The 14,433-nt window shown below is 35.6% G+C and overlaps 1 pseudogene; it reads left to right on the top strand.

The window, feature by feature from the left end:
* Nucleotides 1-674: 674 nt before the first annotated feature.
* Nucleotides 675-1,603, top strand: LOC144629706 (uncharacterized; annotated as a pseudogene).
* The last annotated feature ends 12,830 nt before the right edge of the window (nt 1,604-14,433 follow it).

The following is a 14,433-nucleotide window of genomic DNA, read 5'->3' as shown; positions in this document are numbered from 1 at the left end:
CACTGTTGCCTTCGCCATATTCTCACTTAAGATAATTTTGCTTATCTTTTAACGTAACAATGAGATTTCTGACAATCAAACATTGACAATGCAAAGAAGAAATACAATTATTGAAACCCAGGAGAGAAACATTGCAAACTATTGATACTCTTAAAGCTTAAAGTTGCTTTAAAAAGATGTCATCATCTGCAACAGTTGCAGGTAAATAGCTTTCCATTTATTGTTATCAAAGGCAGTTCGGTTACCAAGGAGAAAAATGTTGCGGTACAAAGAAAACAGCAGCTGATGAGCTTTCAAAGTTCTTTCTTTAACATATCTTTGTTCACCTGGAGAATTGGTTGCTAGAATGCTGACAATAAGGTTTTCTATGCAAAGCTAACTCTAATTACAAAATACATCACTTTTTGGACACCCGTCCGCTTTGTTAATTGCCCTCCCCGACGAAATTGGCCAAACAAAAAGCCCAACGGAGTGACATTTCAAACCGCCGATGCCCTTAAAAGCTTTTCATGAAAAATATGCTTTGTAAATTAGAATGGATATGAAAAAAATAATGAAAAAAAAAACAATGTGCAACACTATAAATAACCGGCAAAGTCATCTTTCTTTATTTTAAAGCACACTTTTGTAGGTTGAGGTACAATTCTCATTCCTTGGATATAGTCTGCATCGCCATGTACCATAACGCGACTAATTCATCTACAAAACCACCTTTCAGCAAAAATTCTGCTGTTTATACATCTTCAATTCTCGTTGCCCTCTTCTCGCCTGTAGCAGTGACAGGAAATGCTCTTGTTTGTGCGGCAATCTGGAGGAACCCGTCACTAAGAACACCTTCTTACATTCTTCTCGCTGGATTGGCCTTTACCGACTTTTGCTCTGGATTAACAGCTCAGCCTCTTTTAGTTGCAAACGGGTTGATCTACCTGATAGACCATCAGATGAGCCTAGCGGACAAAAATAGCTGGCCAACCGCTTTTTTTTTATAACAAGAGCTATTGGAAATAGTTGTAGCACGTACTTTCTTCTAGTAACGATACTGATAATGACATTTATGTCCATTGAGCGATGGCTACACATGTCTCGTCGATCCTTGGTCACTGTTCGCCGCGCCTGCTTTACGGTTGTAGTGCTTTTGATCATTCCCATCCCGTTGGTTGTTGCTTATGTTCAAGCTAACAGAAGTTTCCTATTTGCAGTTGCTAGTTTGTCAGTTTTGCTCTTTTGTCTTACCCTCACGTCAATTGCTTACTTAAAAGTTTTCAAAATAATTTGTCGTCATCAACAGCAAATTCACGCCCGACGAATTGTCCCAAAACGTTGCACAACCAGCGGTAAATTTCAAGAAGTACAAGAAATCCGTTTTCACTATCCTTTTATTTATATTCTAGCTATTTTCTATATAACTTAACTACCCACATGTATCTCTTTAGGGTTAGTGCTAGTTTTGTCTCTAAATGAATTTACTTTTCTCTTTTTCGTCGTTTCAACAATACTTGTATATTTGTCTTTTCTCAATCCTTTTCTGTATTTGTTGCGAATGAATGATATTCGAAATGAAGTCAAGGATTTAGTTAAGAAAATGTTTCGTCATAACAGTTAGATAACAAGTTGATTGAACAGATTCCCATCGCATCTCTAATGAAAAAACCTTAGGTTTAGAGACCTTTAACAAAACTTGCATATTTTTATTTTGTTTACTTATTCCTGTTCTGTATTTATTGAGAATGGTTACGAAATAAAGTCAAGGATTTAGTTAAGAAAATGTTGCGTCATTACTTTTTGATAACAAGTATTCGTTGATTGAACACTTTCATACCGCATATGAAGAAACCTTGGGGGATTTGATAAAAGATTAACGCAAATGAGACTCTATTTGGGTATTTCCGAAGAAATCAAAGACGCGACTATTACCGCGGATAAAAACGAATATCTCAAGATTGAATCGAAGTTTTTAAGATTTGAGCGTATGGGTTTGTAAACTTGAAAAGAAAATAAATATCATCAATAAAATCAAACACTGACTAAACAGAACAACGTTAATTTTCCTTGTTATTGCTTACGCAACTGTTTGCTTTTATGGAATTAAACAAATATTTATGTAATTTTTTCCTAAGGTGCGATATTTATTAGGCTGTGAATTACACTGACTTCGTTGTCACGTAGTTGCAATCTTTAAAACGAAGATCGCTTAAAAATCTAGGACTTGCCAAAACAAACAGAATTGCGACGAAAACAAAGTCTGCACCTTGTTTAATGCTCGAAGACATGTTTGACTGGGCCATTATTAACGAAACACTACCCAAAAGACGGAAAACGGAATTTGGATGAGCGTCGAGCTTTTAAACTGAATTTTTTTTACCCACAAAACAAGGCCGAAATCCAATAGTTAAAGGTCAAATTCTGTCGGCTTCTCTTGCTAAAAGCAGGCAAAAGCCACATTTGTATAGTTTTAAAAGACTATTCCTAATACCCGCTTTACTACATCAGGTTAATTTACTTGTCTACAGGTTTCTTGCTTCCAAAAATGAAATACACGGGGAAAACTATATGACTCGATTTCTTTGGATCGCACTACCTTTGCGAGGGCCTGCAAGACATGTATTTCTAAGAAAACCTGCATTTTACACAAGCCATTTTCTGCTACCATAATCTCATTCAAATTAGAACCTTCCGAGTGGCATATGAATTTCTTTGGTTTCTTATCACTACTGGTTTACACTGAGCAGTAATAATGTTAAATTGTTTTAATACAAAGAAAATTCAATTATTGGTTGATTGAACAGCTTTTTATTTCTGATGAAGAAACTTTAAAGGAGATCGGATTAAAGAGCCTTTCAAATTTCAAATAATTTGACTGAAATGAATATAAAATTTCGGCTTCAGTCTTGTTTAATTCTATTAACGAACCGGACGGAAAGAGAAATTTGGACGAGCGTTTAGCTTTTAAAACTGAAATGCCTTTGCTCACCAAGCAAGGCCCGAATTTAATCGTGCAGGGTTTAACATTCTGTCAGTGTTGTAACGACACATTCGGTTAAAAATCATCGGCTTGTCGAGCCTAAAAATTGAAGCCGGCGAAGACACTGTTTAAATATACTTTTTGCCGGTAATACCCGCTTCACTGATTCAAGTAAGTTCTCTTCTCAACGGGATTCTTGCCTCAAAAAATGGAAAATACTGAAGTCTAAATAACACGATTTCTTTGGGCCGCACTACCTTTGCGAGGTCCTTCAAGTCAGGTATTACCAAGAAAGCCTGGAATCAGTAACGCAAACTATTTTTGCTAGCATAATCTCACTTAAACCAATACTAAACGTGCAAACGGACTCTGCTTGCTAAAGTTTTCATCTAAGAACTTTTTTTGCTTTATAAAAATTAAGAAACTCTTTAGCTCTTTAACTGACATTGCATATTTAATTTTATCTCAGTCTTGATTATGGCATCAAGATGATGCCAAAACGTCGACTTATTTCTGTTATATTCGCATGTATATGCTTTACAAAATCTCTTATAATCTCACTCAAATAAAAAACTTTCCGTTTGGCATATAAATTTATTTGGTTTCTTTTCACTACTCGTTTACACTGACCAGTAATAATGATAAGTCATACTGAATAAAGAAAAAAAATCCAATTAGTGCAAAATCTCTTTTTTGAAAACCGCGCGTTAATAACATTACACGGATTGAATTCAAAAGACCAAGCTGTGGAGTGATATTACGAACCGCCAATTCCACTTAACAGTGTAATTAAAGGAGTGGTTGAGAAAATATTATAATTGCTGTACTGAAGTAAAGAGAAACGATCTATAACTTCTTACACTATATTTCGGCAAAGATACATCGTTTGGCAAAATCTGCTCATACGATAAATGAATCGATACTCTTTTAGCTCAATCCAAGATAAATTCATGTCCAATCGAAAAATGTTATAAAGAAATAATATACTTTAAAGATAAAGTCATCTGAAGCAGTTGCAGGTAATCGCTTTCCATTTATTTGAAAAAAAGCATAGTTAGGTTACGCAGAGGAATAATCGTGCCTGATGCATTTCTTTGAAATGGCAAGATGCAAAGATTCTAGCAGCTGACGTGCTCTATAGTATAGGCTCCCTTTTAATATATCTTTGTTTATCTTGGAGTAGTGATTGTTAAACTTCTGAAAAAATGTTTTGTATGCAAAGTTTAATGCAATTGAAGGATGTTTCTCTTTGTGGACACCCTACCGCTAATGTAAACTGTCCTTGCCGACGAAATCGGCGAAAAAGACCCAACGGAAGGATATTACTGACAAACCGTCAATGCCCTTAGAAGCTCTAAATGAAAAAAATGCTTTGTACACTAAAATGGATATTGAAACTTAATTTAAAAACCAATGAGCAACACCCTAAATTGCAGGTGAAGTGATCTTACTTTGTTGTTAGGGCGATCAGTATTTGTCATGATAAAACAACGGTTTGTAACTGACCTTAAAGTATGTTAAAAAACGTATAAAAACTGAATTTTCGGTAGCTCTCTGCTACCTTCATCGCCTATGTGGGAGAGAGTAAACGATCATGAAATTCACGTGGCGCAGAGCATAAGCCTGGCAAAAGTTCAACAGTGACAACAGCCCATGACATTTATCCTGATTACGTGGAAATCTTAGAGAGAAATGTGAACAATAGGCAGCAACGCCTTTTCTTGGAAGCGCTACATTCTATCAGGGACATTAACTGTGTGAACGAGCATTTACATTTTCTGCAAATAGCAGGGATCATCCCCGGAGACCGGCGGCTTATCAAAATCTTATTATGCATAAACGGATCGATTTTAGTCTGGTGAAGGTAGCAATAAGCTACCGAGAATTCAGTTTTTATACGTTTTTTAACATATTTTTAAGGTCAGTTACAAACCGTCATTTTATCATGACCTTACTTTGTTTTATGGCACAGTTTTCTGAGTTAAAGAAGAGTCCTCATTTTTGGCAATAGTCTACATCATTAGGTTTTATAACTTGACTAATTAATCTACAAAACCTCATTTTAACAAAAATTCCGCATTTTATGCATCAAGTCTTTCATCGTCAGTTCTCTTTGCCCTTTTCTCGCCTGTAGCAGTGACAGGAAATACCCTTTTTTGTGCGGCAATTTGTAGGAACCCGTCCCTCAGAACACTGCCTTACATTCTTCTCGCTGGATTGGCCTTTACCGACTTCTGTACTGGGTTATTCGTCCTGCCGTATTTTGTTGTAAGTGGGTTCATCTACCTAACAATCAAAAGGATGAATTTAGCTGATAAATGTAGATGGCCAAGTGGTCTTTTCACAATAAGAGCTATTGGCAGAAGTTTCAGCATACACTTCTTTCACGTTACAATATTCATAACGCCCTCATGTCCATTGAGCGATGGCTGCACATGACCCATCGATCTTTGGTCACTCTTCGTCGGGCATTGTTTATGGTTGCAGTACTTCTGCTTATTTCTTTCCCGTTGGTTGTGACTTATGTTCAAGACTTCAACAGCAGTTTCTTTTATTAAGAGTTGCTATCACTTGATTTTGGCGATTTGCCTTACAGTGACATAAGTAGCTTACCTTAAAGTTTTCAGAATAATTCGTCGTCATCAACAGCAAATTCACGCCAACGAATTGTCCCAAAACTTTGCTCAACCAGCGATTAACTTCCAGAGGTACAAGAAATCCGTTTTCACAATCCTTTATATTCTAGCTGTTTTCTATAAAACCTACTTGTCCACAGTTGTCTGTTTAGGATTAGTGCTAGTTTTGTCGATAAATGAATTCATTTCTTTATTCCTCACCGTTTCAACGATACTTGTATACTTATCTCCTTTACTAAATCCTCTTCTGTACTTGTGGCGAATGAATGATATCCGAAATGAAGTCAGACATTTAGTTAAGAAAATATTTCGTCATAACTACTAGAGAACGAAATAACTTAATAATCATCTCATCGCATTTTTGGACTTTGATGAATAAACGTTTGAGTAGATTTCAATAAAGAGACTGTCGTTATTACTACCCACCTTGATGCAATTTACTAAATAAATTTCTGAAGTAAGTATACCCATACTCGAGGAAAAGTTTCTTTGAGACAGACAACGGTATTTAGATCGGAATGGAGTCCTTCCCGAGCAAAGTCGGGAACTGATCTTGCAAGATTTGTAATTTTATCTGTCGTGAAAAAAATATTATAGGTTGGCCAAATGGATCATGGATTATAAACTTATCAGGCTTGGCTTGATATGTTTTAATTCCAGCAACACTCAATGCCATAAAAAAACTTCAGTAATTAAAGATTATATAGGAATGTATGTTGTTTTTAGTGTTACATTGGATTTGGTTGAAAGTTTTAAATGACTTAAATGTTTGGAACACCCAAGGTTATTTAAATAATGATATTAATGAAAAAAAAAACGCATTTGCCTGGGAGAGTGAACGAGTTGAATTTTAACATGAAACGCCATTTTTTAAACAACAAACCACAATTTTGCAAATTACTATTTGTGGAGATCATATATTACTATATAATTTGGCAAGCCCACGTAAGAAGTATTGAAATATTAATTAAAAGAAAAAATTATATTTCAGTAGAAAATGGATACACGTCATCCAAACCTACAGGTTTTTTTTAAAAAAGAAAAAGATGTAAAGGTTTAAACATGTCAGTAACGTTTTCATTGATAAGCATATTCACGAATGGCAAATTCCAATTCTGATTATATTTCTACGTTGTTTACTGACTTAAATTAATTGTTCTATAATTAAAAGTTTATACTTCGACCTTATTGAAATTGAGCAACGGAAATTAATTTCTTGCTTTCATTATTCAATGTCCAAATATTTAATCATGGTTACAGAGACAAGACCATTTGCAAAATTTCCCCGAAAGTACCTGACTTATATTCGTTTCCATACGTAAAGAAACCGAGAACAGTTTTCTTTCGGTGAACCAACCTAAATTCGTATAACAAAAGGAGGATAAATATGTGCAATAACACAACGGTTTGGTTTAGCTTTTTTAACATGTCCCGAAACTTAGACAATGATGGGACAAACCACAACATTTCTCTATATATGATAACTATGTCGACTTCCATTGCCATCGCCATTTTATCGCCAGTGGCAGTAGCGAGGAATGCTCTGGTTTTGGCGGCAATTTGGAGGAACCCGTCTCTCAGAACACCTTCCTACATTCTGCTCGCTGGATTGGCCTTCACTGACTTTAGCACTGGACTAATAACTCAGCCATTTTATGTTGCAATGGAGTTGATCTATCTGGCAGATCCTCAGCTGAAAACAGTTGTCAACCGGCAAACTTTCCTCATAATAGCAGCTATTGCCCAAGGAACTGCACAGCATTTTCTACCCATGACGATGTCCATTATAACAGTTATGTCCATCGAACGATGGCTGCACATGACCCGCCGATCTTTGCTTACAGTACGCCGTGTTTACCATACATTTGCAGGACTAGTTCTCCTTCCGATCCCGTTTGCTTTATGTCGCGTATTGTACGCTCTTAATTACACAATCTATTAACCAGAAGTAGATATTGCTTGTATCTCATTCATACTATTTTGCCTTATTGTCACCTCAACAGCTAACTTTAAAGTTTTCCAAATAATTCGAAGTCATCAGCAGCATATTCGGCCAACTATTCATCTCAAGCCTCTGGTCAACCAGCGATCAACTTTGCTAAGTACAAAAAAATCAGTTTTCACGGTTCTCTATATTTTAGCAATTTTCTATGTTAGTTATTGCCCCGTTGTTATCGCCTTTGGGCTATCTCTAGCTTGGGAAGGTAAAGACAAACCTGCCACAGACCCATTTTTAGATGTTTCACTGACATTTGTATTTTTGTCTTCTTCCTTAAATCCTTTCCTTTTCTTTTGGAGAATGAGCGATATTCGAAATGAAGTTAAAAGTTTGGTTAAAGGAATACTCTGCAAAATCAACTAGATAAAATGAATATGTTCCGTTTTGAAAGTATAAAATTAAAGGAAAAGTTCAAATGTAAGAAAGAGGAGAAGAAATATGCACAACTAAACAGTCACGTAAATGACTGAACTTCTATATGTGGTTCTCTTTGGAGTGCAGGACTCAGAGTGCCGTTTACATAAACTTTCGATTCAAACCATTACAATAACTTGGTCTGTAAAAATACAAACGAGAACTGTCAGTGTGTATATGTTTGATGAAATTAAAAGCGAAAAATGTTTTCCGGAGGAATAAAAGCAATATGTTATCACCCTTTCTAATTCAATAGCAATTTTTTTTTCCAAACAGCTAGTATGATTACAGTCTTTTCATTGAAATAGAAATAAGGAAATGAAAAGACTTTTCATCAAACTCATTTAACCTTCAATGTAAATATTAAAAATTAATGAAGAACCTTTCTGTCAAACACAGTCACAATAACATGAAGATAGAACCAGGTGTAGAAATTTGGCAAGTTAGATGGAAATTAATTAAAAAACCGCGCGTGATTAGAAGCTAACGTTGTTAATTAGAAAACCAAAATACCTCTAAAATATAGCTAGATGCTAATAAACAGTGTTTTTCTTTTTGACTGCCTTCTCCTTTGCTTTTTGATAAGAGAAAAGCAAGCATCTCCATGTTAAGCTTTGCTGGAGCTCGAGGTTAATAGCAATCTAAAACATTTTTGAGTTTACTGATGACTCCCCAAATAATCAAAAATTAAATGAAAGTGGTTGACAGGCTTTCAAACATGGAATTTTCTGTCTGCATTCCAACAATGTGTTATCAAATAACAAACACGTTTTCAAAACATGTGTGAACCATATATAACGAAAGGGTCAATTTTTATTTTTTTTCACCCTACGTCTTTACTAAAGCAGTTTTATTGAAGTTTTTCGACCTTATTAAAATCTAAGCCGCAGGATATTTTTAATTATAGACAGTCATGTTTACTTCATTAAACTAAGAAAGACTGCATGGATTTGTCACACACAAGGCATTTTATGTGCCGATGAATAGAAAGTTCTGCTTGATTGATTATTTTTTATAGCAGTGCTCTACAGCGACCCGAAGGGCCGCAGAGCAGAGCACCATACTCATGAAAGAAATCGAAAGAAAGGAACACTATCGAAATGAGTTTTGATGGTCACCATGGCTAGCGGCAACGCTCGCGGGCGCGTCCGTACGTCGTGTCGCGCAACATGGCGGCCATAGTTTGATGGTAGAAAGAGTGAAGCAAGAAGGCCGTATAACTGGGGGTCTACTAAACTGCTGCGAGACTATAACAGGATCGCGAAACTATTTTCTATTGTTAGAAAGCAGATAATTTACTGTACTCTAAGGTAATTTTTCGTGCCATGAGTAATGACATTTGCCCTGCTTTGAGATTATAATTTTTGTCGTACGGCAGACATTCAGTTTAACCGTGAGCGATTTAAATTTGTCTTGCACCTATAAACCACCGTAAACATTAGTACATTGGCCGCTTATTCACTAGAATGAAAACATTACATAAGCTCCAGTAAAAATTAAGTAAATGGAGCCGGAGAGCTCCGCTTTTAGGCTTGCCTAAATCTATATATTATATAGTTTGTATTTCATTGCTTCCTCTCTTGCTTATGACATACACTTCATCAAGGTAAGACCTTAATAAAATTTAGGCAACACAACATTTCTGTTAAATGTAACCACGTTTACTTCATTTAACTAATAAAGGTTTGACATGTTTCGATAAATAGTAAATTCTCTTTGATTGATTGTATTATATATAGTGAATAGTAATTTGTATTTCATTGGTTTCGCCTTTCTAAGAACAAACATCTGATCACGAAAAGCGAGGTCAGTTTTTTAAAAATTCTGCGACATTACGATCAAGAAATCAGTTCTTATTATCGGTGCGAATGTTAAGCTAGTAACTGGTCCAGTGAAATATTCTAAAGAAACATTAAGGTTAATATAAGTTCAACTGCCATCATCGAGAAGAATGTCAATGCCAAACAACACATCGTGTTTACTTCTCCAACCTTTTTTCAACACGTCTTACTTTTACTGTAATACAAAAAATCACAGCTTTGGTTTCTATGAAGTGTTCCTGCCAGTTCTGGTTGCTATTGCTATTTTATCACCAGTACAGTAGTGGGAAATGCTTTGGTTTTGGCGGCAATTTGGAGGAACCCGTCTCTCAGAACACCTTCTTACATTCTGCTCGCCGGATTGGCTTTAAGTGACTTTTGTACTGGAATTATCACCGAGCCATTTTCTTCTGCAAATGAGTTGATCGTCTTGGTAGACCCTCTGATCAACCCATCTGACAAAAAAAGCTGGCCAACATTCTATTTGATAACAAGAGCCATCGGCGATGGTTGCTTTGAGTACTTTTTTTTACATGACGCTATTTGTCATAACATTAATGTCCATTGAACGATGGCTGCACATGAGTCGGCGATCACTGGTAACAGTTCGTCGTCTCTATCGTATTATTGCGGGTCTTTTTTTTCTTCCCATTCCTTTAGTAGTTTATCGCGTTAAGGGCGCTTATAGTAAGGTATATTTTTTGGCTAATTTAATAGTTGTACTGTTCTGCCTTATTGTCACTTTAGCAGCTTACTTCAAAGTTTTCCGAATAATTCGTTGTCACCAACAGCAAATTCGGGCAAACGAAACATCCCAAAAATCTGCTCAACCAATGATCGACCTTGAGAAATACAAAAAAACCGTATTCTCGATCCTTTATATTCTACTTATTTTTTATATAGGATACTTGCCAATGGCTATTCCTTTATGGATGTTGCTGTTCGCTAGGGAAATTTCGAAAATATATACTTGTAGTGTCTTTCTACGTGTCCATTATGCTTGTATTTTTGTCTTCTTCCCTTAAACCTCTTCTTTTTTTGTGGAGAATGAAAGATATTCGAAGTGAAGTCAGAAAATTGGTTAAACGAATACTCTGTAAAGACAACTAGCTGTTGTAGATAAAAAGGAACTCTTTCCGTTGATCGTAAGGTCTGAGGACACTGTTACTGGTTTTAATAGTGTTATTTCCAAGAAATTTAGTTTTAAAGTTAATTGTAACTTTCTTTTTTCTAATTAGTTGTAGTGCACATGGAATTTGCGGACTGCAAATTCAATATTGTTATTCCAAAGACTAAAATGCCATTGAAATCGATCGTTAATTTTATTATTTTGTTATTATTTATTATTATTCCTCTTCTGTAAACCCTTTTCTTTATTGCTTGCGAAACAGATATATTCGTGAAGGAATTAAACGGTAAAATAGATAAAATATTTTTAATTTTCTTCATATTAAGTCTAAAACTAATTCATAGATCAGCTAATTATGTAACGAATTTGATTAATTCTATTTCAAGTTGTAGTATGACACGGTTTATATATATTGGTCAAAAAACGGTGTCTAAGATTTTTCTTTTCTTGCTCCATTATTTTTTTTATAAATTTTTAAACTTTATAATGGCGTTTTAGGTCTTCTTTAGGATTAAAAATTCACAAAAATAATGGAGCAAGAAAAGAAAAGTCTGAGACACCGTTTTTTAGGCCAAAAATTGTAGTTTAAATTCCACATAAAAGTTCATGCGTTCACGTAAATGTGCTCTAAAATAAAACTAATGTTGCACAACATCATAATTGCAAAACAAAATGCTGACGTTGCTTATTATGGTCTATATGATCAATACAAAATTACAATCCTTATTCAATAAGCTTTCAGAAAATATATACTTTATTGGGGTTACCATTGATGGTCTGCACATAATTTTACTTAGAATGAAAACGCCAATTTCCTTCCGTGATACCTTAATCTAATAGCGGAGCTCCCCAGCGCGCGCCAGCGCGCGGAGCGGAGCACCATGGGTAATGCGGGTACGAGAGAATTTTTGTAAACCCAGGAGGCCGAAAAAATTTGGTGCGTACGCCCGCCGCGCGTACAGACTCTCGGGGAGGGGGGAGGGGAGTCACAAGGCAACCCGACCGGGGGGAGGAGAATGTCGTCTTATCATTTCTTAACGACTGCTGACGACTGCTTTCATCTTTGATATTAGACATGATTGGACGTCTTTGTTATGGCCAATTGACATCTGTCAAAACAAGGTTTCCGCTGACCAGTATCACATGACTATATCGCGGGCTCAGATGTAGAACACATCGAGGTTGATGTTGTTTTGAAGTTGACCGCTGACCAAGTGACATTTCACCATTGAATCGCGGGCGCATGTACTTTTCTGTGTGGAATTATATGAAGCGGAAAGTGAAATTGGGGAAATGCGCTGGTTGCTGTTGGCTCGGCTAAATAAAATCACAGTCACTGTCAGTCACTGTGATAAAATTTATATTTATAAGCTGCTTATTTTGAACTTATGGCGATTCTGGTTTATACCTAAACCTTCGTGAAACGGCAAGGTTAACAGCAAAATTTTGAATATGGTTCAGAGTTGAAACTCAGGAAACAAAATCACAACATGCCGATTTACGAATGAGTTCACCGAGAGGACTCCGCGATTGAAAAGCACACGACAGTTTATTACAGATAAATTATTTCTGGATGTATTCCTCGTTTATCCCGGGATAGCAGCCAAAGAAAAGCGGATTGTGACCGACCGTAATGGCCGTAAATCTTCCAAGCTACTTGTTGAGTTTAAACTGGTTTAAAGCAAAGACGGTCAAAGACAAAATCCCTTTTCGAAACCAAGGAAAGCTAAGCTTATTATTTGTGTTCCTTTTTTAACAGATTAGAAAACTGAGTTTCTGTTATTTAGTTTATAAACAAGCATTCCATCTAATAGAACTCTTTCGTGTAACCGGTAAATGTATGTCAGAACAAGACATACAACCTAAGTGAAATTCGTTTTGTCTTAAACACAAGTTGTATTCAAAGCAGATAGCTTCTACTGCGATAAATTTGTTTATCCTGTAAAGAGCAAATTTCCAGTTACACTACAAGATCAAAATTTACATGTGCATTTGCAAATTTGTAAGAATGTGGTCGAACATTGCTAGCTGACAGCCTTAGCGAAATATAGTTTTCTCAATGACCTATGCTATTTTTGCTGAGAACTTTGCTAAGTTTTCCTTATTTTAGTGAGTGAAAATGTTTTGTGATAAGTTTTGTATTTATAATCTGTTAACAGCCGTTCTGGGAATAAATTGATTATTTTATTCATATTTTTCCAGGCGTAGACAATCGATAAACCAGTAATCGATAACAATCCATAGCAATCGATATCAATCTTCGTATTGTTTTACTTAATACTAACGCCATCAAATATGTTTAAAACGAATATACATACACCTTCAGCGGCTCCTTGGGATTAGTGATTGTTATTGATAACTGTTGATTGCTTTTTTTTAACTGTCGATTGCTATCGACTTTTATCGACTTTCTCAATCGATAACAATCGATAATAATTTTTTTCTGTGAGTTCTATTGTTATGGATTACCGTTTATCAATTTGTGATTGATATCAATAGATATCGATTGTATCGACTGATTTCCGATATAGATTTCTATTGATTGACTCCGCCTGGATTCTTATAAATTACAATAAAGAAAAAAGCACAGATTCTAATTTGTTATGTGTAAGATCATAAACATTTTTTATGTTATAACAACCAAATTGATCATTTATAATATATGATAAGGACTTGGAAAAAAAATTCCAGTTTGCCCTGTGGTCAACAAGCAGCTCTCAAATTTTACTGGCCTAGGACAGTGCATGTGACACTGTGTATTAGTAAACTTGTGACTGTATAATTAAGCGATGGCGTGACATCGCTTTTATGCCATCGCACGATCGGTTCGTTTTGTCTGTTTGGCCCGATCGAACAGAAATCAAGTTTAACTTAACAAGAAATCGCCGCGTAAAACACAAAAGCAAAATACTTCTGTGCAGTTAGAATGGAAAACTACAATGTATGAACGAAAGAGACTTATTATATATGATGGAATCTATTAGATTGAGTAGACAGAAATTTCTAATTCTTAAAACACAAAGGGCCGCTGTGAGCAAGAGACCGTTTGACCATAAAAGCTTGCTCGCGCGTATCGTATGTCGTTTATCCGTGATATCACACTGCAGTATAACGCAATCTTTGTTGAGACAACATAGGGAAATCTAAATAAATAATAAAAATATAAAATAAAGTATTACTGTTGTTCAATTGAGCAAATCTACGAAGAAAATGTATTATTTGCATCCTTGGTCTGTGAATTCATAACAACTGCATTTATTTGAATTCCATCAGATCCTCGGACTATACTATTTATACAATCACTAACATTGCTTCTTATGTTAAAAAAAATGTAAGATGCAGTTGGATAACAGTCTTTTCGACACACAAGGTGTCAGCTACTATTATTTACTTTAAGTTTTCCTCAAAATTATGTAAGACCCCTCGTGAAACGCCATCGCTTCTGCATGCATCGCGTGCCAGTTATTAACTTG

This window comes from Oculina patagonica, chromosome 11 (assembly GCF_052425735.1).
Source record: "Oculina patagonica isolate OP01 chromosome 11, crgOcupat, whole genome shotgun sequence".
NCBI lineage: Eukaryota > Metazoa > Cnidaria > Anthozoa > Scleractinia > Oculinidae > Oculina > Oculina patagonica.
Note: the sequence above shows the minus strand (reverse complement) of the source record. Positions and strands in the feature narration are given on the sequence as shown.